The 21,957-nt window shown below is 50.2% G+C and overlaps 1 protein-coding gene across 1 annotated transcript in view; it reads right to left on the bottom strand.

The window, feature by feature from the left end:
- The window catches only part of Trim9 (E3 ubiquitin-protein ligase Trim9), a 209,690-nt gene that overhangs the window by 70,374 nt on the left and 117,359 nt on the right, over positions 1-21,957 (bottom strand). The gene's annotated exons all lie outside the window — the stretch shown is intronic.

Below are 21,957 nucleotides of genomic sequence, written 5' to 3'. Positions count from 1 at the left end.
GATTGAGATATCAACAGAAAGAAAGGGCAATCACGGGAAGTGATGAGGGGAGGGGGAATGAAAGGGCGAGAACACGCGACAGCGACGGCAAATAAAGACCAAGGCCCGGCATCTGCGCTTCAAAACGCGCCTGTGGCCTACGCCACACTATCACAGTCACTTCACGGAAAGACACACGGCGCCGCATCAGATCATACAGTCACGTGAAACCATAGGCACTGGCGCAGAGCAAACTGACCGAAGTGGGTAGATTCCCGTGAAATGTTTCTCGGAAGCTTTAAAACGCGAAGATATGACCTTAGCTGAGAGAGAGAGAGAGAGAGAGAGAGAGAGAGAGAGAGAGAGAGAGAGAGAGAGAGAGAGAGAGAGAGAGAGAGAGAAATATGAGGTAAATTACTGCCCAAGACAGGCACTGCGGACGCGCCAAAGTTCTTCTAGGAAATTATGGCTCCTTGCTTCCTCCGCTAGCATGCCTCTAGCTCCCTACACATAGCCGTTGCGGCCAACGGGAGCCGACCTGTCCAGTTGAGCGGCCCACGCAGTCGCAGCGCAAGTCGAGGCCTCTTCGCACACCCCGTAAGTGCTCGCGTGACCGCCGTTCTCTCCCGAGACGACGTGCTTCCGAGCTCGCCGCAGAAACGAGCCGGGCACATGCCATCGGCGATCACGGCAGCAACAGCGGCAACTCGCCCGCATGGACTCTCCCCTTCAGTACACACACACGGGGGACTGCTGCTTCTGCTGCGTGCCTGCCCCTATTTATATATAGGCCGCACGGCGGCAGTTCCCGCGTAAGCCAGCCACGGGGCCGATCGAAGGAGACCAGGCGGGCACGGCGCGAAAGCACTGGGTTTGCTCAGGCCGATGCTCTCCATGGGCTACGGGGCAGCGTTGCACTCTTGCCCTCCCTGCTTATACTTTCCTTACTTGCAGTCGTTCGAGGTATACTTCTCTATCTCGTCCCAATCACAAATGATGCGCTACAAATGAAGCTACCGTGTTTCTATTTTGTCCCACACCCATTGAATTAGGTTCACCCGTAAAGAACCATCTTTCCGGTTCGTGCGAGGACACGTCTTTGGAGCAGATGGTTACAACATAATAATCTTTATCTCCAGCCTAAATTCGCTCAGTGCAGGGGGGGGGGGGGGGGGGGGTGCCTCTCCCATATCTCCCCAGGTAATTTTGTCCTGTGATATTTGCGGCCACCATGCTCCCGCAATTCTTAATCTAAACCGCCCGTCTAAGCCTGACTACCACCCCTCGCAAGGCTTGGCTTTTCTTGGATTCCAGTCATGTTACCCTTAACGACCACTGGCCATCTACAGTCTTCTCATAAATGCCTCGCCCGTGCATGTTAATCACTTCCTCTTGATTTCGACTAAGACATCATCAAGTTCAACTCTCGTTCGCTCTCACAAGAACTCTGACCTCTTCGTGTCACTTAATATTATAACCACTGCACGTTATCCTTTGGGGGCGCCAAAGTACAACGCCTTTGTCAATGCATATCATCCTCCCACAGCACTTAGAACAGTTAGAATTCAGCGTGGCATTCTTTAATCAAACCAAACCTTCTTCGAAACCACCTGCGCGCTTGAAGTGCATGGATAAACACTAACCCTATATCTGCGCCACACATCGTGCCGTCCACAGCTACGACTCCTTTACATTGGGAAGTGTACAACCCACAAGGTCCCTAATCTTGGTGTGACGTAGTACAAACCATCGCGTGTAGTGCATCCTATCTGCAAAAGCTTCGCAAGGTTTCGTGCCCTCCTGCAATCCGAACAGGCACGACACCACTGACACGACAGGTCCGCAGAGCATGCGTGGCGTGCGATCAGTGTACAGAGAAAGAGAGACACGGGCCGTCGCAGCGTGTCGTGGAAAGATCGCGGCCCGGCTATCTTCGGGAGACCTACTGCTCTGCGGGGGCGACAGCACGTTCGACCGCCGTCCACGACGGCGGGGGCCTCTGGGCGGCACACGCCGCGCTTATCACTCGGCCAGCACGGGTTGTGACGCGGAAGCGCTGCATCACGATCCTGCCCGCAGTGGCCCCGTTATTTCCGGTTCCGCTTCCGGCCTCTCACTGAAATGCGCGCGAGTGACACGAAGCAAGGCTTGAACGGCGTCTTTGGAACTCGAAGCCGCCGCGCAGGCGCCGGTCTGAAATCACAAGCTGTACTAATAGAACACGCGGATAGGCTCGGTAACATCATATATAAGTTAGTGAGTGACAGAGCGGTAAGCCAATTAACGCCACAGACGTTGCCCGCCGTTGAGATAGGCGAACGAAGAGCGGTGGAGAAGAAAAGACCACTGGCAAGCTAGGCTTCGCCACCCCTTATGTATATGTATACTGTGAAGCTTATGTACACATAAGCGTCAATTGGTCCAAAGGTGATCAAAATAGAGGGGGAGGAGGGAGGGGGGGGGGACAGGGCATAATTGGCGGTGAAGAAATAGAGTGAAGACGTCTCGGCCTTCCTCCTCTTGCTTCCAACCGATGAAAGCATCCCATCCCATAATGTTGTAACTGAAGCCATTCTCCGTAAGTGCGCGGTTAAAGTGTCGTATGCTTACAAAGAGGAATAAAGCGTTCAAATTGCAGTATTATTTTTTTTTTAAAAAGGAGCGGTTCCTCTAAATGAGCAATTCCGATTCCGTTACGAATCCCGATGCCTACACAATGATGCGTCAGAATTTGCTGGTGCGCTGTCATACCCACAGCTGCAGTGGCGGCCCGGCGATAGGATAAGTCACTGTCGACACTGCCCTTCCCACCTTACTTTGTACAAAAGGAAGAAATTGAACACTCGCGGTTCAGGTTTACACTCAGGCAAGGCTTTCATTTTTAGTGGTAAGAACAAACAAAAAACAAAGGGCTGCAGAGAAGAGGCAAGAGAGAGATGGAAGCAGCGGAAGTATCAGTCGGCAACGAAAGGTGCAGAGCCTGGCGCATGCATTCCTGCCATCGTCACGGACTCCGAGAGCCATTCGCGACACCTATGCCCGCAGGTATACGCAGATGGGAAAAAGCGAGGGGGATCAATAGTGGGTACCAAGACGACGTGTGGACTGAACGCGACGGCAAATAGGTGGGAGCGTTGAAGCACTAAGCGAGTGACGCGTGAAACAACAACAACAACAACTACAACAGCAGCAACAACAACGGCAGTGAAGGCGTGAAATTCTGAAACGCGGAAGGGGCCGTCCGTCTAGCGCCGTCCGCGATTTATGGGGATTTTCCGGAGAGATCGATCCTCCAGGCGCACAACAGGCAACAGCCACAAACGCTATAAACGCGCGCGCGCCAGAGAATAAAGGAATGTAGAGAGGAGAATCAACATAATGCGCGCTGTCGGGAACTGCATAAGAGAAACGCACGCATCAGACGCGCACTCTCTGACGACGAACAACACGCGTATGCCGTCAATACACAACACATGGGAGAGGAGAAAAGAATCGAGCAGGGACGGAGCGCACAGAGCGGTCGAAATCGCGTAAAAGCTCAAGGAAAAAAAAATAAATAAAAAAAATAGCGAGGCAGCGATAAAACAAGGAGCGAGGAAGCCTGACGTAGACAAAAGAATGAACTGGAGTAACAAATAAGTCGCGGCAGGAGCCAGGTAGAAAGGAGAGTGGAGGAGAAAAAAAGAAAAGAATCCTTCCGGAGCAAGAACCAAAGGAACAATAATAAAAAAAAAAAAAGTCTCACGACGACACCGCGCATTGGAAGCATTTCGTGCCATCCCTGTGGACGCAGCACCATACCGTGGGGACTCTTGGCTGGCGAACGGGCGACGGCGCGGTCTCAAGCCGTGTATACAAGCGAGAAATTCCACCGAGGCCCGAAACAAATAGACGAAAAAAAAAGAGCTCGTACGAAAAAAAAAAAAACACTAAACTAAACCATGCGGTGTTACACGTATACACGCGCATGCCTCGTCCACTGAGGCAAAAGACGACGAACGTGCTCTGCGCACAGGCCTGCACAACCTGCGCGCGAAAGAAAAAGGGGGAAAAAAGAAAGATGGAAAGGGGAGATCAGGAACGAATCACCGGAGAGAAAGGCGGCAGAGATTCCGAATAATAATAATAATAAAATCAGGTGAAAACAAACAATCTCCGGCCCGCCGAAAGCACGCGAGGCAGGAAAAGAGCATTCCACGACGTCGCCCGACTTTCTTTCTCCGCTGGAAATCAAAAAGCTTTCAGATCGTTTTTTGATTGATAGTTTCGGAAAAGGATCGGCAAAGGAGGGGGTGTAGCTGTCTCGCACGCGGAGCCGCACATCGGAGACTTATGCCATATCCCTACAGCTTATTTCCCTACGTCTCCCGCAGACGCGAGGGGGAGGAATAAGAGGGATCTAAGAGGGGAAAAAGGGGAGCGGGAAGACGAAAGAAATGCACGAGGGCCGTACACGAGCCCCGAGCGAGACGGCGGGAAGCAAAGCCCTGCTCGCAGAATCTGCTCAGGAGGGGCCACATTTACCTGTCCTACCTGTAATGCTATCGTTTTTCTTCTCTTCTCCGAGTTGATAAACAAACAAGATGGGATTTTTGTCGTCACGCGGGAGTATTGCGCTGTTACCTGCTGCCGTGGCGCTGACATCGTAAAAGCGTTCATGGCCACGGTGGGACGTAAGCCTCAGTTGCCCTCTGAATTCTTATACCTTCTTACTCCTTAAGGTATCAATGTTTAGTGCTCACGATATAAAAACCTCCAGATGTCGTGCCCATGCTACACACTTTACTCATTACTTTACTCATTACTGCTCCTCAAAAGTAATGAAAATACGTTACAATTAATTCAACTGAGTAATTCAAATACTCTAAATTACTTTCTACTTGTCATCCATGTAAAAACTAAAGCTAATAAAGAAAGCAACAACATGTTCTCGCAGACGCGAAGTTCTGTCGTCTTCCCGCCAAATTCCGTCCCAGAGAGCTACTTCTTCCCTCTTTCCTACAGCAATTGCCATTACAAAAATAGAACAAAAAAAAAAGGGAAAGCAGAAGCATGGTCGAACGGTCGTGAAATGAGCGGCGAACCGAGCGGCGAACCGAGCGTCTTGCTGGCCCGGAGCTGTCTCCGTCATTTGAAGGTCCCGAATTGAAGCTAGGTTTTTTTATTGCTTACGCAGTCCCAATAATCGACGCCGGCACCTTGCGCCCAGTAATGCTCACGCCACAGTGGCTAACGCCATGGTCCCTTCCGCCTGTCTCCCCTCGCCCAAATCCTCCCTCGTCCCGTGGTGACGAGTGTAACTAGGCGCAACTGTGCCCTATAGCCGACGCAACTGGGAGTGCCACTGCACCGCGCTCCCAACTAGTTTTCAACTCCGGCCTTCTTGCACTATCTGCCCCTTCGGCATTCCCTTGACGCCTTGAGTTTCCTGCTGCTTGGAGAATGGTTGCCATGAGATAGCTATGACGCTGCTACACACGAGGTCTCAGACGCACTGTTCTGCTCAATTCAGTCTCCTTTTGCCGATCACTGGCTTCGGCTTGCCGCACGTCGTTCCTGCTTTCGCGGTGCTCTACTTTGTTGTCTACCTCGCCGGGGGGGGTGCAGTGGTAAGATGCCCGACTACTGTGCCGGAGTACCCGGGTTCGAACGCGACCTCGGCGGTTGCGTTTCGATGGAGGCGAAACGGAGTGGCGTCCGTGTGCGTTGCGATGTCAGTGCACGTTAAAGAACCCCAGGTGGTCGCAATTTCCGGAGTCCTCCACTACGGCGTCTCTCATAGCCTTAGTCGCTTTGGGACGTTAAACCCCACAAAACCAACAAAACCAAAACCAACTTTGTTGTCTATTGAAGGAGTAGTGGCGCGCTGTAGTAAACGCAATTTCGAAACGAATTAGTTACTTTTGTTGCGAAATTACTGCCAAAAAGTAATTCATCACATTAGAAATTACAGGAAAAGGTAACTAAATTATAGTAATTTCATTACTATATAACTATTGCAGCAAGGAAATGCTGGCGGTTCTGCTAAGGTGGTAGATGGGGTAGAACGTCCCAAAGCAACGCACGGGCTTTTTGAGGGATGCCGTAATGGTGGACTCCGTGTTTATTTGAACAACCTGATGTTCTCCTTAGTGCGAACTGATGTCGCACAGCACAGGGGCGTCCTTTGCTTTTTGACTCCATCAGAATTCGGGGGCCTTGGTCAGGTTCCAACCCGCTTCCTTGGGCTCAGCAGTCCAGCTCGGTAAACACCGAGCCATCGCGGCGTGTACGGCTCTGTGAAGAGAGTCGACTATGGCAGGAGGTACGCCAGGCAGCGCTAACCTAAAGTGCTGTTCTGTTTACCCTGCATTACGTCAGGCTTTCCCGAGCCCCTAACAGAGCGAGATAGGTTGTGCCCCTCAAGAAGGATCAAAGAGTTGATCCCCATTCTTACTACCCCCCTCCCTTTACCCCCCCCCCCCCCCCCCCCCACTTACACCCCTACCACGTCGCCCTTCCTCCGGTTACGTCATGCCGAAAGTACGCCCGAAGCCGACCTCGTTCCGTTGCCTGTCAAGCTCGCCACGTCGGGTACCGCTGAAAACCGCGCGTGGGAGGCTGCAAAGCCCGTGCATAAAGCAAGGCATAGGAAAGCTGTTTTGGCAGGCGGGAACAACTGTCAACGACAGTGCGTGTGCGCGACATTCTATTCGAGCCGGATCGCGGATATCAACACGCTGCTGTGGTGCGCCTATGTAAACTGGCTCTTCTGCAGGGACTGCCGCTGCAAGCGCCCTGGGTGCACCTCCGCATCGGCAGTTTCGAAGTGTGATGCTTCCAGCTTTGAAGTTTGGAGATGTCACTTCGCGTTACGTACTGTTCAAGGCGTACGGATTACGAAATTTTATTTATTTTATTTATTTATTTATTTATAGATACTGCGATCTGGTACAGATCATAGCAGGGTGGGAAGACCAAAAAGAAATACAAGCATATAAACGCCCTCAAATTCAAAAAAATTGCAGGCACTTTTCAAGCATTAGTAAAGAACTCTCCTCGCAATTGTCCTCGGAAAGAAAGAATATTTAAAACAGTTATTTCGCGCGTTCACAGGGCTTATTGCTAGTGCATGCCTTTGTCTCGTATTATAACCTGAAGAGTAAGTAATATAATTGGAAGTGTTAATATTATAATGACCTTTTACGAGTTGGAAAAGAAACTTTAATCGGCAGATACGATTGCGCTCAGTCACAGAAGGTAATCCACTACGCTTCACAAGCTCGCTGACAGACGCACGGCCATATGAATTAAATACATACCTAACGACCTTATGCAGTATGCGCTCAAGTTTATGAATGTTAGTTAAGGTGAAAGGGTCCCATATAATTACGGCATATTCTAACAGTGGACGGATGAGGGAGTTGTAAGCTAATAGGCGGACACTGGGCGGAGATGATTTCAGTGAGCGCCTCAAGAAAAAAAGTTTGCGCAGTGAATTAGCTACAACCGTATCTATGTGTTTTGTCCATGAAAGGTTGGAATTTCTTTCTTCCTCTCTTTCTTCTTTAGTTATTATTATTATTATTATTATTATTTATTTTTATTTTTTTTGCTGCAGAGTTTGTATGAGCCGTCTGGCGATGCGCTTGCAAACATTTCGCGAACGCAGAACGCGCGTGAGACAAGGACGCAGGCGTGGCGCCGTATGTGCTACCGCGTTCCTTTCTTTTTAAATCATCATTCAGCGCGTTATATGGGGAACTTCACTTCCAGCATCCTCTGGCGTCGTTCCGAGAGGCGTTGTTCGCCTCTCGGAACGACGCCTTGAACGCCTTGAACGTCGCCTTGAACGTGCCGTCACACAAGAGCACCAGACTTGCGCGCCGACAGTACCGCTCCCAAGTGGTCTACTCTGGTTTTAAAGGAAATCATTAAATGACCCACTCAGCAACGAAACACGGCGTGGTCCGTCGTGTGGGAGATTGATTGGCCACGGGGAAATCGGGAAACAGGTCAAATGGAGATCGAAGACATTCGATTCACGCCACATTTCTGAGCAGTGTTCATATAACCGAAGGAAAGTATAATCGAGTCGAAGGGAAAACATGTGTTAACTTGCATAGCGTGGAAGGCGAACCCATTCATGGCCTCGGGATTGCGAGACGAGCACGCCATTCGCAGGCCACGAACGCCAAGCTGAGTAAAAGCGGACCCAGTGAAAGCGCGATGCAGGTAATGATAGCTGAAACGAGTAGATCTTTGACCAGCATATGATGCACAACGGCTATAAATGCTTTCACGTTCACAGCGAGCAAGCAGCCTTACGTGCTAGGTTTTATCATCGTCGTCACTGTTTCTCACCCTCACCTTAAAGGCCTTCGTGTTAATTAAATGAAAACGAGGCGGGGGAGGTTAACAAACGGCGATCCCCAAGACGTATGAAAACATGTTTGTTGTCATTAAGCATAAATACTCCATTGTGCGCAACGTCACTGGCGATCAACACTGTGAGGTTCGCGTTGCTCCGTCCAAATGAGCTCTGTCCTCGGACAGTGCATCACAGCACCGCGCAGCGTGCTAGAGTACAGTACGCCACGCCCACTTTATGTAATCCTGTACCCTCGTCGTCCCTGTTTCTCACCCTCACCTTAAAGGCCTTCGTGTTAAATGGAAACGAGGCGGGGGAGGTTAACAAACGGCGATCCCCAAGACGTATGAAAACATGTTTGCGGTCATTAGGCATAAATACGCCATTGTGGGCAACGTCACTGGCGATCAACACTGTGAGGTTCGCGTTGCTCCGTCCAAACGAGCTCTGTACTCGGACAGTGCATCACAGCACCGCGCAGTGCACTAGAGTACAGTACGCCACGCCCACTTTTATGTAATCTTGTACCCAGAATTATCAAAGGTGCGTGGTTCCCTTACAGGTATGCTCTTACAGGTATGCACACTTATAATAATATACTGCAATCGAATAGGCACCTCCCGCGGACTATTGCAGATTGTTCACACATATAGTGACAGTGGAAATACTTTCTTCTCCATTCAGGAGCTCTGTATACAATTTGCAGACGTCACTGAAAACGTATACATAGACTGACTAGAACTGTCGAATGTTGTTGTTGTGGCTGTAGGAAGAAGGAAAAGAAACTGCACGGGCCTGCTACTGGCTCTGTAGCTGAGCCACTTCCGCTGCCTCGTGCGGACAGAAGAGAAAATAGAGAAGAAAGAAAAAGAAGAGGGAAAGAAAGACGCACGCCGCAACAACAGCCGTCGTCCACCACCGAAGCGGTGACGGGTGCAATGACGGCCTTTGATATGTTTGCGAGGATTGTAAAAAGTCACATATCAAGTGCGACAGTATTATCATTTTTCATTTTACGAAACGTGTTTACTATTAAACCTTCAGGCTGCACGCCTAAGCAGTGCGAGGTAATTAATGTATTATGCGCGTGAAACCTTCATACAGAAGGTGCCCGGCCCACAAGCACGGACGAAAATTACACATATATAGGCCTATATTGCCACAACTGCAACTGTTGCAATGAGCCTGCAACACCAACGTGCGAACGACAAGCTTCACCAATACGACACGGCGCGGCATTCAATTTTCGAAAGAAAACGTGTCGTCGGTAGCCACAGTGGAACTGCCCTAACCCGAGGTCAAAAAAAGCCAGCAACGAAAAAAAAAGGGGGGTTGTGCAAAACCTTTTTTTTTCTTTAGTACGGAGGGAGGGGGGGGGGGGGGGGGGCAGGAAAATACAAAGGTCCTGCGAAAAAAATGCGATCTAGACAAAAAAAAAAAAACAAGGGGAGGGACAAATCAGTAGGAATGAAAGAAAGGAATTCTCTGAAAGCTTTCTAAAATCTACCGCGCGACACGCTCCATGCACGGTTTATTATTTTCCCCTTTTCGCTGCGAGCCCAGACTCGAGGCATTCCATTCTTTCACGTATTCTTTTCTTTTTTTTTTTTTCCTATCGCGCTCCTTCAAGGCTGCCCGATTCCTTTCCTTTCCGCTTTATAATGATAAACAGAAGAGGGGGGAAGCGACAAAAGCTGTGACACAATAAAGCGACGCGGCGGCAACCGACGCCGCGAGGAACAACAAAGTACACGCCACACACAAAGTATTACAAAAAACACATAGGAAGAAGGACACAGCGAAGGAATAACCTCGGGCGAGCAACACACATTACGAGCATGTCTATCTCCTCGTCCCCCTCCCCTTCGCGGGCCTTTTCTTCGCGCCCTGCTTTCTCAGCGGCGTCGGCGAATAAACGCGCGATGAATTATTGAGCATGCTTCCCCCCCCCCCCCCTCCCCCCTTTTATTTCCCTTCTTTGGACTTAATGTCCCCTTTTGCCAGCATCCGTCTGTTCAGTGCTGAATCCTCCCTCCCAAGCCGTCCCCAACGCTGCGGCACATTCCTAAGCGCATTTTTGCTTCCAGCCGAAGATTTATTCACGAAGCGCTGACCAATGTGTTGCCGCCTTCTCCCCCTGTGCTCCCAACGGTAGAACTTGGGCCGCCAGAATTTGCTCGGCCGTAGACGACGACGGAAGATGGAAAAAGGCTAGAAAAAGGAGTGATTGAGAAGTGATTGGGTGGGGTGTGATGAGGGGGGAGTAAGAATCCACTTCAACGACGGCACCCTTTTGAGGACCGATTTCGTTCTGACATGCTTACACTCATTACGTGCTTTTCATGCTCAAGTCAGCTTTGAATACTCCATCCGTAGAATGGGCGTCCAGAGGTAGCCTAGTTTGTGAGGGGGAGGCAACGGAGTGAGCGTTAACTGACGAAGACGCGGGTACGAGTATTCAGCGTAAATCCGTATCTATTAGCGAAGGAGGCGTGGAAGTGAAAATAGGATAGTGTGTGGAAGTTCCTTGCTCCCGCACCGCGGAGGAGCCCGCCACCCATGGGGGAGGAGTCATTCTCTCTGAGACGCACTCCCAGTAATATCGATGGGTGAGCAAAAGACGACAAAAAAAAAAAAAAAAAAAAAGTCAAGGTACGTATGTGGTAAACATCAGCGCCTTCCTACATCCGGGAGCGTCTGAAAACGGCGGCGTGAAAAGACACACAAAGCTGCAAGTGACACGGGTTTTTAAGGACGGTAAGAGACACTGCACTGTAATGGCTGTTTTGTCGCGCAGTTTTCTTGTGTGAGCTCTACGCGGCATCTTTAAATCCAAAACTTACCGTCGCACGGCACAAACGGCGTAGGAAGGACGGGCAATCGAGTTATCAGTGCTGTGTTCCTCCACACGGTTCTACTGCACTCATGAAGAATTCATACGTGCCACCCCGCCCCCCCCCCCCCCCCCCCCCGCAAAAAAAAAAAAGAAAGGAACAAGGAAGGACAAACTACTATTCCAAAGCTGACTGCTTAATTTGCTCGTGAAGCGTACTTTTCCACGGTGCGATGAAGGGAAAACAAATTTACGCACGACAGGCGGATAACCACCACGTAAACGCGACAGGAAAAATGAGAGCCGAATCGCCACGCCGTCACCGTTCCACTATCATTTTTCCAAAGGTGCTCGAAAGGTATCGACGGAGATTAATACGTTGCGCGAAATTAAAAAGCCACGCGCGTCCCAATCAGAGAGCGGATCCTTATAGTTTGCGGTATAGGGCGGGTATTAAAGCTCGACGGAGACCAATCGAAAAAAAACAAACAATAACGAAGTGACGCTAGGGCGGAGAGTACTGCGTGACACTGGCTAAAAGCACGTCCAAACGACGTGTGCCTCTCTCGATACCATACATGCACGCAAAACAAGATAAAAACAGAAAGATAAGCGCAACGCGAAAACAAAAGACACGGGACGCAACGGCAGCAGCAAGGCGAACTCAGTCATCATCGGCGAATGAGAGAAGCCCCCCGCTATACCTTCGAGACACGTGACTCGCACGCGTATGCGCGCGCGCGCGCTCTGACGCGCTTGGCCGCGCCGCCGATACCTCTCGCCGCGGGGAGAGCGCGGGGAGCCAACCCGCAGGACTCTCGTGCCGCGAGGCAAAACGTGCCCCGCAGGCCGCAGCCAGCCAGCCAGCCAGCCCATCCGCCTGCCTGTGCCCACACTCACAAAATGCTTGTGCACAATACAATAAAAAAGAAAGAAAGAAAAAGAGAGCCGATAGAAATAACCCAATTAGGAAAAGAAAAAGGAATGGAGGCTGACAAAAGAAGAAGAAAAAAAATTGGGGGAGTGTAGAGGGAGGAAAGAAGAACGGTACGGCGGTGGCCACGCGTGCGACGGCAGGCACCGTCTCGATGAGATGAGGAGGATAAGATAAAAGAAGACAGAGGCAGAACCAAGTAACGGAACGGACAACGACGACAACGCGGTAGGGCGCACACATTCATTCCCGTCACGATTCTTATTAAACGCAGGGGAGGGACGAGGGCCGCCGGCACTCACGCACACGGTGTGTATGGTATATAACGGCGAAAAACGCGCATGATAACAGAAACCGCAGAGTGCAGCAAGCGAGAAAAGAAATATTATTAATAAGAAAAAAAAAGTAAACGCTAGAGAGATGAGTCGGGAGGTACGTTGTCCATGGGGGCGGCCACGTGCAAGTGAGCACTGTCCTCTCCAACTTCCTCCTCTCCCTTCTAGAGCACCGACCGGAAAGCTTGAGGAGATGGGGGAGAGAGGGTGTTTGGGTGCCCATAGGAAATGACTGCACGATGTGTGCCATCTCGAATTTAGGGGGCTGAAGGTACTACAGTCCCCCGACAAGCGTATATGTGGCACCAGAGGATCCGACGGTGACGGTGATTCGGCACCCGCGGCGTCCTCTACAGACAACTACAGCGAAGACAAAGGTAGAAAAAAAGAAAAGAAAAAAGAAAGCAGTTCTGTGGTCTACACGCATTAGCTATGCGTCTGCAAGCCCTTATTCGAAGCAGCGACAAAAAAGAGTAACGTCGTCTATAACAAATTCAACCGGCAATGGAGTCTACCGTCCATTCAGGGATGAGAGGGTGCCGCCTCTTCGACGTGACCAAAGACACCGATGAAGGAGCGAACTACATTACACTACGCAAACAGAATTTATTCAAGTTGAGGAAGGAATGAGGAGGGAGCGGGTGGAAGCGAGCGCGGCGGACGTTCGAGGCAAAAAAAAAAAAAAAAAAAAAAAGAAAAAAGTGGGCGAAACGTAATTTTAGGCGGTGGTGTTGAGAACGCGCTGTAAATATCAATTACCCGCGGGAAACTTACCGGCCAAGATCCGCAGTTGGTGCGCAACGAAGTTATGCATACGTCGCGCCGGCTTTCGAATATGCAAAAGCGGGCACTCAGAATTTTTCTTTTTTTTTTTATGCAGATGTAATACACTAGGTTTCGCTTAAAACGAACTTAATACGATTCCGAAATTAAACCCGTAATTAATACGAATTGAGCTTGAACTGATGCGTTCGTCCGGACACCATTGCGCATATATATATATATATATATATATATATATATATATATATATATAGAGAGAGAGAGAGAGAGAGAGAGAGAGCGATGAGCATCTGCTTAACAAGAACCCTTCCTAATTCGAAGATGGCGAGGGAACAGCGCGGAAATTCCGAGGGGAATAGCGGTTGAAGGGAAGTGGGTCGTGTGATGAAGGAAGTCACAACTGCAGTCACATCAGGCAGGTTAACCAGACTCCTCCACAGAAGTTCAGAGCACGCTATGCGCCGCATCCCCCCCCCCCCCCCCCCCCATTCCCCCCTCTCTTAGCACTGCATCATCCATCGCGATTTCAAAATGCATTTGTGCTGAGACGAATATCGCGAAATCTGGGTCAGGGCGATTACTGGGATGCCTGCCCATTCAATTCGATATAAGAGATTCGCCGATGGCAGAACTGGCCTTGTCGGCGACTCGTTTTCCATACTGACCCCAGTGACTGAACGGCGTCTAAAGGGAGATCCGCCCCCTGATACAGCAATGCCTGCAAGGCTTGAGGGATCACCCATCATCCATGCCACAGATCTCGCCACTATAGGTATCTCACTGTTTTAAGAAATGAGGGATCATCCAAAGGGTATGCGCTTCGTACCCGACGGAGAGGTCGCCGTAACTGTGCGCCTCTGTCGCCAGTAACCGCTCTGATTTTGCTGTATGAAGGCATGCGGACACAATAGTGCGCGTATGGCGGATGGGCACCGCTCTAGCCTTTCATTGTCACCAGATATGCATTCCCCAGTAAAAGGGAAATTACGTTTCGATGAAGATAACTGCTTATACGCCGCCCTAACCGAACTCTACATCCCGAACCGCACGACTAATTGAACGGCGACTCGTAAACGCAAAGTACGACATGCTGTTCAAGTGCGCACTTCTCTCACGAGAACTATGAGGGACCCGTCGCACCATTTATTGGGTAATGCGGGGCCACATAAGTCAGCCTTCTTTTCATATGCCTTCTCCCACATCGTCACCCATCATGACCTTCTTTCTTCTCTCCTTCCCCTTCCCCAGTGCAGAGTAGCAAGCCAGATTTGAATTATTCCGGCCAACCTCTCTGCCTTTTCCTCTCAATAAATCCACCTAGATTCATGTTTAGCATATACGCGCCCATGCACTGCGCAACAAGAACGCTTTTTTTTTTTTATTTTTTTTTTTTTTTTAATGGGCGGGTATGGAGTAAATCAGATTACCCTTTAAGACATCCACACTTTTCTAGGATTCCATAGAAGCGGCAGCGCAATGGCTGTAGCGCAAGACTTTCAGGGTTATTTTTTTTTTTTTTCCCTTCTGGTTAAGCAGACCGTAGGCAGCATACAAGGGAGCCAACAAGCTGTTTATCGAAACTGTGGCGAGGGATACGCACAACTGGCCCCGTTCCGGACGAACATGTCTGTTACTGGCACTCCGAGTGAACAGATGCATAAGTCTGTTCTGAGCGTCAAGTTGAAAGTGAAGTTGCGAATTTTCTCCTCATCCCACGACGAAGTTCCAACTGTGAGATAAAACGGCACCCACCATGAGTAAATAAATACCCAGGTATTGCTTTTACAACGACTATATATACAGCTGGAATCTGTTATCCTCGTCGTTAGAATAAGTCAGCGCAAGTTGGTTTTAAGCCCCCCATTCCTTTCCCGATATTAGTCAGTAGTTGAGCTAGTCGTGCTCGAGCTATCCTAACGTTCCCGCGTCTCAGCGATGTTCATTCCTAAGCACGCCCACTCCTCTCGACTGCCGGCTTCCTGCGCCCGCAGCCAACAGTGAAGGGTGGTGGGGGCACAGTTAATAGCGCCCCCTGGGCTGTTGTCGGAAGCAGCCAGCGCCGATGCGTGCAATGCGGGACGCGCATTCTCGGGGCCATTAGAGCGAAACGGCGGCAGCAGCAGTGGACCAGAGGAAATGCACCCCGTAATTGCTCGCAGGGGTGGTCGCGCCAGCGCCGGCCAGACGGGGCGAACACGGGAGCACGTCGCACACGCCCTGCGCACACGGCGGGGTTCCCAAGCTCACGCCACCGTCGCCGCACCCCCATGAACCCTGGTTCAACGACGCCACCCTCCTACGAAAGAGGAGAGCGCAAGAGCCCGAGAGCTCTACGCGCCGTCTCGAACAGCCGCAGAGAGGGTGCACATCAAGATAAGAACAGGAAAAACGGTAGAAGCTCGCGGTGCCCGACGCTATGTGAGGGGAGCCCATTAAGCAATGCGACAATCGTTGTGGAAGTCGACGTGGACGATCAAAGCTGCCCCGTGCATAAATAAGGGCACGTGCGCGGAAGTGAAGACCTCCCTAAATTCCCGCCATTCCGCATGGGCGACGTGATGATATCGGCAGTGTGATAGGGATAGCTGCGCCGTATTCTCGGGAGCGAAGAAGCCAGTAGTCCTAGAAATCAAAGGAAGTCTGAGGATGTTGAGCGTTTAGAAGAAAATTGGAATTATTGTGTGCGACAACATTGTTCTTTCTCGTCATATAATTAACACGAAGCAGAGAAGGGAAGCTAACATTCTGCGTCAAGTTTGCGTCCCCTCTACAGGTGCTTAACACACCTAACGTGTGTCCGCTGTGAGGTGTTGTGAGTTGTGTTTTTCCCGGTAAGATGAGAATGTCCAACGCGTGCTTTTAGTAACTTTATTGCACCAGTCAAAGAACAGGGCAACCATCGAGTTTGAGCTGTGGCTTTGAGTAAGGCGCGGAGGCGATTCAGCCACTCTCGTAACACTTCCTCCTCGTCACACTCCTCCCTTTCCCCCTCCTGAAGAAAAAGGATAAAAAGGCACCGCTTGCGAGAGTATAGCATTTCGGTCGCCCCGTCGTCCGGTTCCGGAGTCCGCAATGTGCAACCTTACTAGAACCTACGCACTGTGCTGTGTACATGTGTGCGGTCACATCTGCCACGTAAATCAGCTTGAAGCGATATCAACGCACAAAAAGCTGGCACCATGCACGATGCCACGTAATTCTCTCCCTCTCTCTCTTCAAGCCCTTCACTTTCCGTTTTTCCACCTCCATATGAACGAAACGGAGCGGAACCTAACTGAGAGGGTCGCCTCGCTTACAGCCGCGCAGCTTTCAGCCCGGCTTGATGAGGGTGCCGAGTAAAATTGACTTTCTCTTGTTTTGCTTTTCTACAGTAAGGCCACCTCTCGCCAAAGTTAATCGAATAGCACGAGCAGGTGAAAAAGAATAAACTAAGCAGCGGAACGAATTATAATCGAGAAGGAAGAAAAAGAAAATTGCTCCGGCTTCCGCACGAGCACTCGACTGCGTTCGGTGTGGGGGAAGACCTGGAGAACCCTCTCTCGGAATTAATTCCTTTCCTAGCGGGAGTCCAGGAGAGCGGAATTGCATGACGTCAGCGCCCGTGAGTGCCCAAACAGAACCTGCGAACACGGGAGGCTTGGTGCGTAAGCCTTGTGGAAGCGAAACGTCGTACGAGGGTGGCATCACCGCAAACTCGCGAGCACCGCACGAAACCACCTTACGAGTATGCCGGAGAGGGGGGGGGGGTAACAATAAGCAGCGCGAAATCATAATTCCGTTAAGTGGGGAGAGTAAAGTCGAAGCCGAGCGCCAAAACCACGCCTGCGCGTTGAGACAAAGGCTACATATGGTTAACAAGTTCTGGGTGTCTTGAAAGCAACAACTTTGATGTCATAAATCTGACAGGAGTTGTCTCCCGGGCTACTCTAACCTTAAAAGTAACACACATGTAAACTTAAGTAAGTTGGCCAGATTGGATAACAAAATAAATATACCGCTTGAACAGCTGGGAGAGAAAATAACCGCCCTCTAGGCCCCATATGCTGCACTCACGACGACAGAGAAAGTCCGCTCCGCAGTGGTAGTGCCGTGATTAGGGCGCTCGACTTCTGTGCCCAAGGATGCGGGATCGAATCCCGACCGCGACGGTCGCTTTTCCATGGAGGTGGAAAGCAAGGCGCCCATGTGCTATGCGACATCATGTGCACTTTAAACAACTCCAGGTGGTCAAAATTTCCGAAGTCATATGGCGTCTCTCATAGCCTGAATCGCTTTGGGACGTTAAACCCCACAAGCCAAACCACATGAATCAACCAGGAGAAAGTCCCGAATTTTAAGAAAATATCGTCGCTGGACATGCCGCTCTTGTGGCCACTTAGTATGTAAGGCGGGTTCATTCTGTCAGTGTGAGCTCCGGCGACCATTTCGCATGTGCCATAGAGAATCCAAAAGAATCCAAACTTAAACAAGCCTCTACGAATACAAAGAAACGCATCACAAGATTCAATTTGTCAGGGTACTTTCCTTACGCCAATTACTTGCAGAAGCTCATTTTACGGGCTGCGACACACAGACAGACGTCAGTCAAGTCTCCGCGCTAGCCGCAGTGCTGTGACAAGAGCGCGCAATTAGTTTATTTTGTGTAAACTGAACACCTATATGCCTGACGGCAGTATCAACAACGGCTTGCAAAACCTATCGCACGCAGAAACTTCGTAGCCGGATGGCGAGATCTATTACGGGCGGATGTGGTACCCCGTAACGTTCGCACCGCATAGGTCCCGAGCTAAAAAACCGATAACGCATCGCGCACAAAAGCGTGACGACAAACGGTACCCTTTAACAAAATTAATTCCAATACTAACACAACGATATCAAAAAAGGAAAAAAAGAAATTCAGCGTAATCAAAACTATCGACTTTCAGGGACACCTCGGCTGGGTCGAGTACGCGGGGTGAACCTGACGCGGGTAGTGTCAGAACCCCGACCACGCAGGGGTGAGCGCAGGCGGGCGGGGTGACGTCAGCACCACACAGACACAGAGGGAGGGCCTCGGGAGAGGAAAGCCGACCCTAACACCGAGCTGCGCGCGGTCGGGGCCGTCCCACCCCATCAAGGTCGCACACGACCGGGCCCCGGTCGTGGACAGCATGCTTTCGACCCCGCTCAGCTCGCGGGGAAAGCTTGGGGCACCGCACCACAGGCAAAATGCCCTTGTCCATATAGCTGATCGAACGCCTTGTGGAACACCACACCGCCCCTGCCCAAACACACATTCACGCACGTGTATGTACCGCACTTTCACGCGTACAACTAGGCCCGATAGCAGGCACATCTTATTCGTAGAATAACAATGATTCGTACACGGAGATGACCTGCACAAGTCCACGAGCGATACATCGCGATACTGCCATAGGAGAAAATGCGGAAGTCAGCGGAGCCCTGAAATAGGGGCTCCGACTATTGATATGCCTAACATGAGGGCGGTTCAGTAACCAAATATTAAATAAAGTTTACTGACTCACTCACTCTCACTCACTAAGTCACTCACTCACTCACTCACTCACTCACTCACTCACTCACTCACTCACTCACTCACTCACTCACTCACTCACTCACTCACTCATACTTAACCAGCCAAAAGACGAGACACAGCAAAGAAGAGGACAGGACAAGGCTAGAGTCCAGCCTTGTCCTGTCCTCTTCTTTGCTGTGTCTCGTCTTTTGGCTGGTTAAGTATTAACCCATACCAACGTGCCCAGTCGTCAACCTTGTTGAACTCACTCACTCACTCACTCACTCACTCACTCACTCACTCACTCACTCACTCACTCACTCACTCACTCACTCACTCACTCACTCACTCACTCACTCACTCACTCACTCACTCACTCACTCACTCACTCACTCCAGATGTTTGCACAGCAACTTCTTTCATATCGGAATTTTCAAGTTAAGCAGTAGTAGCACGTGTGGCTGTTAATCCATCAACTATCAGTGCATAGCGCGGTCCCTCTCTATTACCACGGCAATAAAATTGCTGTTTACAGGTTAAATAACGACACCTCTTCGGTACAATGGAGTCGGCTTCTTTTGGCTAATACGAATTAAGATTTATCTTGCGCACCTTCTTATTGTGACGCTGAGTCAGTCTTGTGAAGATGGCGTCAGAATGGGTGCGGTGCAGATCCCGCTGGCACTTTTCTACCTCCAAAAAGGCAACAAAACGGGCATTTTTCCTTCTGTTTGGACGCTATAGTACATCTTCACGCGGTATATTGCCGAGACCCGTTGAAAGTTTTATTTTTGTTGTTTTCAACACAAAGTGGTAGGATGTTCGCATTCCCGATTTCGGCGACCAGCGAGCACGATTGCTGCTATCGCCGCCGCCGAGTTATTAAATTATTTTGCCGGCGCAAGTCAGTTCAATGAAGAGTTTATTTCAGTGACATCCAAGTCTCTTCGATTGTTGCCTACGGTATTGTCGCTACCACGTGACAATATGTGAAATGCGCTCTGAAGCTGACGCTGCCTTACACCCGTCGACTCGCTATTGAATAAGCGTTTTGGTGAGCCAACTGTAGCAAACTTCTTAACTGTCCGCATACATAGAACCAGGCCCTATCCATGTATGAAGGCGGGCAGACTTCTGCCGTTTTGTGCGGCCAATATTGATGGCGAACGCGGAATTAAGGAAGTTCAACGAGTTTTACTCATCAGCTTCAATTTTAACGGCAGCATAATAAGCACTCGGCTGTAAACTTTCCAGATTTAAATTTACGCAGCGAGCAGCGTGCCGTGCCGGCTTCAAATCCATGTATTTGCATGTCATCCATGCATTTCTGAAACGCGACCTTGAGAGCCACAAATTCACAACGAGGTTCGTTGACATGTAGTTGGCTTCTTAGATTTGTCAACTTGTATCATCATCATCATCATCGTCATCATCATCAGCCTGACTATACCCACTGCAGGGCGAAGGCCTCTCCCATATTTCTCCACTTAACCCGGTTCTGTGCTAGCTGCATCCACTTGGCCCCTGCTAACTTCTTAATCTCATCCGCCCACCTAACTTTCTGCCGCCCCCTGCTACGCTTTCCTGTATAATACTATTCTTGTATAATACTATTCAAGGCGGGCTCAAGAACAAGTAAAAAAAAATGGGAACGTAGGTCAGGCGCCTAGGATGTCACAAGGACGGGCAAAAGAACAAAAGGGGGCAAAAATGCACGGTGGTGGGACACACGTGACGTCACGGGGCTGGTCAGTCCCGCTGACAGCCACCTGTTTTATAACGCGCCCTCCCCCTCTCGACGGCCTCCCGCATGACGTCAGCTCGCGGCAAGAACAGCGCTCATAAAGCGGGCGCGCGCAAAACGGGGTTCGATACGCACGCACCACACACGGCCCGCGGTCGCAAACACAACGGGGAGAGACGGACCGGGAGAAGAAGGATGGTGCCGTCATCATGGGGCATAGCTGGAGCGTGACCATCGAGGGGGGAACCTGGCCCCGACATCCGGCTAGGCGTCAGAGCCGCACGGTGAGCAACAGGGCGCCTCCGCCATCCCGTCCAGGGTGCGTGAGTCAGGCGCCGGGGCTTGAACGCAGGGCGCCGCACCTCAGATGGAGCGGAATGGATCGGCGCGTGCCGCACACTGCCTCCGGAGGTACGTTCGCGGTCCTGGGCGTCGCATGGGCGCAGTGGGCTGTGATGGCGCTGTGGGATCTCTTAAACGAGCACACAACGCTATGTAATTGCTTCTCTTGCCTTTGCCTTGTTTGTGAGCGCTGTTTTTCACATTTTGCGACGAACGAACCGCTCGCCATTGCTTGAATTTACGCACAAGACACGACAAAAGAGGCGTTCGCGCGCATGCTCAGTGACGTGATGTTTAGATTTCGCGCTCTTGTACACATGTTAGACCTCGTTACCGCGCCGGGTTCTTTGAATTTACGCTTAGTCTGGCTGGTATACGTTGCTTTGCGTGATGGAAAACACAGGCGAAATCGGTGCGCAAAGATCAAATAAAGCGTTTATTAACCCCCCCCCCCCCAACGCGCACACACACACACACACGTGTGTGTGTGTGTGTGTGTGTGTGTGTGTGTGTGTGTGTGTGTGTGTGTGTGTGTGTGTGTGTGTGTGTGTGTGTGTGTGTGTGTGTGTGTGTGTGTGTGTGTGTGTGTGTGTGTGTGTGTGTGTGTGTGTGTGTGTGAGGAGAGAGAGAGAGAGAGAGATCGTAAAGAGAGCGAACTATTCACCGGTCCATGTGCCCAATTGGTTTGATTTTCAACCACAGGGAATGACCACAGCTCGGTGTATATATGTATTCTGGACATTTGTCGTACTGGACTACTGAATCCACTCAAGAACACAATAATTACATAACTGCTATTATTATTATTATTATTATTATTATTATTATTATTATTATTATTATTATTATTATTATTATTATTATTATTATTATTATTATTATTGGAAATTTGGTTCAGGAAATCAAATCCGCCGTGCCTAATGAAGCCCAGCTGTTCAGCGGTAGCGCCGACCAAAGCGAATAATACTTTTTCAAGATTACTTCGCCCGCTTACTTCCAAGCTGGCAAAGGCCGCAGTCAGAGCTCAAAACTCGTCACAGAATCCAGAGCAATGCGCACGTCGGCTTATATCAGATCTGACATAAAAGAAAAAAAAAAAGGAAAAATTAACAAGAAGACCGCCAGTAGCAAAGTTATGCCAA

The sequence above is a fragment of the Amblyomma maculatum genome, chromosome 10, assembly GCF_055883805.1.
Source record: "Amblyomma maculatum isolate TAMU_Amacu chromosome 10, ASM5588380v1, whole genome shotgun sequence".
Lineage (NCBI taxonomy): Eukaryota > Metazoa > Arthropoda > Arachnida > Ixodida > Ixodidae > Amblyomma > Amblyomma maculatum.
This window is presented reverse-complemented; position numbering and strand designations above follow the sequence as displayed.